The sequence below is a fragment of the Antedon mediterranea genome, chromosome 4 (assembly GCF_964355755.1).
Source record: "Antedon mediterranea chromosome 4, ecAntMedi1.1, whole genome shotgun sequence".
NCBI classification, from domain to species: domain Eukaryota; kingdom Metazoa; phylum Echinodermata; class Crinoidea; order Comatulida; family Antedonidae; genus Antedon; species Antedon mediterranea.
Window position 1 is genome coordinate 16,946,952 of NC_092673.1, and position 5,522 is coordinate 16,952,473.

A 5,522-nucleotide genomic window follows, 5' to 3' on the forward strand; every position below is an offset into this window, starting at 1 on the left:
CCTCTCTCCATCTTTTTTTTTGCAATGTATTATACCATATGGACAATTGTCTGAAATAAAAGTTGAATTGAATTGTTAGATGCCATTTGGAAATATTTTTGATGTAAAGTAGCATTCTTTCGTTGGCCTCTTTGATGTTGCATATGAGACAAGTTCGGAAAGTTTGCATTTTCATGAGTTAAGAGAATACCGTCTTTCAAACTTACTACAAACTTATCCTGCATTTGTGCAGTAGACCTACTTTCATTAGTCAGAAACTCAAATAATTCTTGTTCATTTTCGTTGCATCTAAAAAAATGTACTCCATTTTTATGGTAATGGGCCTTTGCTGTAAACCATCTGTATCCTTTTCCTCGATTTTCTCTACTCATTGATTTTTTAGCAAAATCCGAACCAAATCAATTCGTAAAAGACATCTCAATATAATTATTCAAGTAATTCTCAAATTAGTGACATGGACCTACAATATACTGTTCTGTACAAGACCTTTTTAGGCATCCACTTGTGGACTTTCACTTTGAAGGTCTTGGTCTCCTAATCATACAAGAAACAATGTCTGATTTAATCAATCAAAGTAGTGGGTCCAGACAAAGAAGGGGATGTAAGACCATCCACAGACAAAGAAGGGGGTATAAGACTATCCACAGACAAAGAAGGGGTGTAAGACCATCCACAGACAAAGAAGGGGGTGTAAGACCATCCACAGACAAAGAAGGGGGTATAAGACCATCCATACACAAAGAAAGGGGTGTAAGGCCATCTACAGACAAAGAAGGGGGTGTAGGACCATCCACAGACAAAGAAGGGGGTGTAAGACCATCCACAGACAAAGAAGAAAGGGGTGTAGGACCGTCCACAGACAAAGAAAGGGTGTAAGGCCATCCACAGAGAAAGAAGGGGTGTAAGACCATCCACAGACAAAGAAGGGGTGTAAGACCATCCACAGACAAAGAAGGGGTGTAAGACCATCCACACACAAATAAAGGGGTGTAATACCATCAACAGACAAAGAAAGGGGTGTAATACCATGAACAGACAAGGAAGGGGATATAAGACCGTCCACAGGCACAGAAGGGGTGTAAGACCGTCCACAGACAAAGAAAGCGGTGTAAGACCGTCCACAGACAAAGAAGGGGGTGTAGGACCGTCCACAGACAAAGAAGGGGGTGTAAGACCACCCACTGACAAAGAAAGGGTATAGGACCACTTACAGACAAAGAAGGGGGTATAAGACCATCCACAGACAAAGAAGGTGATGTAGGACCATCCACAGACAAAGAAGGGGGTGTCGGACAATCCACAGACAAAGAAGGGGATGTAAGACCACCCACAGACAAAGAAGGGGTTGTAAGACCATCCACACACAAAAAAGGGATTATAAGACCATCTACAGACAAAGAAGGGGGTATAAGACCATCCACAGACAAAGAAGGGGTATAAGACCATCCACAGAGAAAGAAGGAGGTGTACAGTGTAAGACCATCCACAGACAAAGAAGGGGTGTAAGACCATCCACAAACAAAGAAAGGGGTGTAATACCATCAACAGACAAAGAAAGGGGTTTAATACCATCAACAGACAAAAAAAGGGGGTATAAGACCGTCCACAGACAAAGAAAGGGGTTCACGACCATCCACAGACAAAGAAGGGGGTATAAGACCATCCATAGACAACGAAGGGGGTGTAGGACTATCCACAGACAAAGAAGGGGGTGTAGGACCATCCACATACAAAGAAGGGAGTGTAGGACCATCCACAGACAAAGAAGGGGTGTAAGACCATCTACATACAAAGAAAGGGGTGTAAGATCATCCACAGACAAAGAAGCGGGTATAAGACCATCCACAGACAAAGAAGGGGGGTATAAGACCATCCACAGACAAAGAAGCGGGTATAAGACCATCCACAGACAAAGAAGCGGGTATAAGACTATCCACAGACAAGGAAGGGGGGTATAAGACCATCCACAGACAAAGAATGGGGTATAAGACCATCTACAGACAAAGAAGGAGGGGTAGGACCATATTACCGAGGAAGCATAGGCCTACAAAAAGAAGATGCAATCAAAATAGGCCTACCAGCCACTTGGAAAACAATAAATTGTAGAATAACTGAGGCTTGATTGTTGAAATATAAAGGGTTCTTTGTAAGGTCATTAATAATATATTGATATAAACACGATCATCATACTATTCATTTGACATTCAAATACAGTCTATCTCGAAAAGAAGCTCATACTATCACCTTTTCGAGGTTTGACGGTATTCCATAACATGTATGTTATTTCCTCTGTCAAACTATTAAAACTTTTAGCGAATCAGAAGGTGCCAACATCGTTGAACTACTAACCAAGCACAATATTTACCAATTTTATGTACAATATACAATTTAAGTACATTAATCATTTAATATAATTACGCCTATCAGGTCAAAGTTCAAAATTAGGTGCATTTAAGACCACCAAAAACCACATACAGTATATTCACATAATTAAAAATCAATAATTAAATGTCAAAGGTCATAAATTGTATTTCCGGTTATTTTATGTGAAAATGTTTCATTACTACAAATATAAATGTATTTATTCTGAACAAAATGACACCAAAATTGATTGAAAATGACCAGTAGTTACAGAGATATACAAATACGAGGTCAAAGGTCAAACTGAAAGAAACGTCATTTCCGGTCATTTTTGGACGAAAATTTTCATTAGAGTAAATAGAAATATATAGTTTGTGAACAATTTGAGACCAGAATTAAGTCTCTAATGTGTATAGTTGCCAAGATATGAACATTTTTTGTTTTTATGGTGGCCATTTTGAAATCAAGATGGCCGCCATACCGGACGTTGGACACTTGGCACCCCCCGATATTTTGAATCTATATACATTATAGAAACTTTGTGCCAAGTTTCATGCTTTGGTAATAAAATGCACAGCTCATGTCATTAACTGCTCTACTAGTTGTCAACATATTGAAGCTGTAACTCAGTTGTCAATTGTGTACTCAATGTTGTAGTAGACAGTTGTCAACATATTGAAGCTGTAACTCAGTTGTCAATTGTGTACTCAATGCTGTAGTAGACAGTTGTCAACATATTGAAGCTGTAACTCAGTTGTCAATTGTGTACTCAATGCTGTAGTAGACAGTTGTAAACATATTGAAGCTGTAACTCAGTTGTCAATTGTGTACTCAATGCTGTAGTAGACAGTTGTCAACATATTGAAGCTGTAACTCAGTTGTCAATTGTGTACTCAATGTTGTAGTAGACAGTTGTCAACAGATTGAAGCTGTAACTCAGTTGTCAATCGTGTACTCAATGTTGTAGTAGACAGTTGTCAACATATTGAAGCTGTAACTCAGTTGTCAATTGTGTACTCAATGTTGTAGTAGACAGTTGTCAACATATTGAAGCTGCAACTCAGTTGTCAATTGTGTACTCAATGTTTTAGTAGACAGTTGTCAACATATTGAAGCTGTAACTCAGTTGACAATTGTTTACTCATTTATTTGTCATTTCATATTGAAAAACAATTGCTCTTGCTATTTGAAAATGGACAGACAGACATGCTTACTATGTTTATATGATTACAGTCTAGATATCTGAAGTTAGATAATTAGTATACACATTCTGATTGGTAGGAAGTTACATTTTTTTTATATTGGAACAAAAAGTGGGGTTTTTTCAAATATTGATACAGTATTTTATAGTTAGATGGACAATTAGAGATGCCCCTACAGTCTTGTTGTTTCAAAGTGTATATTGCAGCTATAAACATGTTAAAGTAAAATAATAATTTGATAAATGAAGAAAATTCAAATTTATAAGGGGATGGGATATGAGGGCAGCAAATATGTGTTTGATGGTGATAAAATGATACTGATGATGATAATGTTGCTATTTGTTTTGTATTAATATCAATCAATCGTTGGATTTATAACTACGGTAGTTATGATTAATGATGCTAAATTGTATTTTAAATCAAGAAATCATGTAATAATTAGACCATGACAATCTAAATGTATTGTGACCAAGACAATGATATTTTCCACTCAACAACACAATTTGTTGTGGATAAATCTAAAAGCTGTAGGAATCACTGTATTTATGGTACAGGGATTTTAACAACACAATTTGTTGTGGATAAATCTAAAAGCTGTAGGAATCCCTGTATTTATGGTACAGGGATTTTAACAACACAATTTGTTGTGGATAAATCTAAAAGCTGTAGGAATCACTGTATTTATAATACAGGGATTTTAACAACACAATTTGTTGTGGATAAATCTAAAAGCTGTAGGAATCACTGTATTTATGGTACAGGGATTTCAACAACACAATTTGTTGTGGAAAAATCTAAAAGCTGTAGGAATCCCTGTATTTATAGTACAGGGATTTTAACAACACAATTTGTTGTGGATAAATCTAAAAGCTGTAGGAATCCCTGTATTTATGGTACAGGGATTTTAACAACACAATTTGTTGTGGATAAATCCAAAAGCTGTAGGAATCCCTGTATTTATAGTGCAGGGATTTTAACAACACAATTTGTTGTGGATAAATCTAAAAGCTGTAGGAATCACTGTATTTATAGTACAGGGATTTTAACAACACAATTTGTTGTGGATAAATCTAAAAGCTGTAGGAATCCCTGTATTTATAGTACAGGGATTTTAACAACACAATTTGTTGTGGATAAATCTAAAAGCTGTAGGAATCCCTGTATTTATAGTACAGGGATTTTAACAACACAATTTGTTGTGGATAAATCCAAAAGCTGTAGGAATCACTGTATTTAAGTACTGGGATTTTAACAACACAATTTGTTGTGGATAAATCTAAAAGCTGTAGGAATCCCTGTATTTATAGTACAGGGATTTTAACAACACAATTTGTTGTGGATAAATCCAAAAGCTGTAGGAATCACTGTATTTATAGTACTGGGATTTTAACAACACAATTTGTTGTGGATAAATCTAAAAGCTGTAGGAATCCCTGTATTTATAGTACAGGGATTTTTACGAAAAAATGACCAAAGTGGTGTTTGGCAGGTTGGGGAGGACAGACAATATTGTCACAAAATGTATTTATGAATTTGCTTTTCCTTCATCCAATGTACATGGTAGATGGATGAAGCTATTGTTCTAACCACGTGACTGGCATAGGTTTTTTTTTATATATCTATATATATATATATATATTTGTTATATTTATAATAATGTACACTAATTTGTTATTGAGCTATGGAGAATTTTTTTTTTCCGAAATAAAAGATGAATGAATGATAACTATTAATGATGTGCAATTGTCAGTCTGTGTTAACTGTCACCCTTTTTAATTCATATTTTGCAATATCAATATTGTCATTCTTCATACTGAATTTTGGTTAAAGTGTGGCCTAACTGTACTTAATAGGCCTAACAATAAATATAATAAGTCAATTCACATTAATATTTTGTTCTTTCTTTTCTAAGTTTGTAAAATTACAAAAACAAAACAGAACAAACACATATGTGTTTGT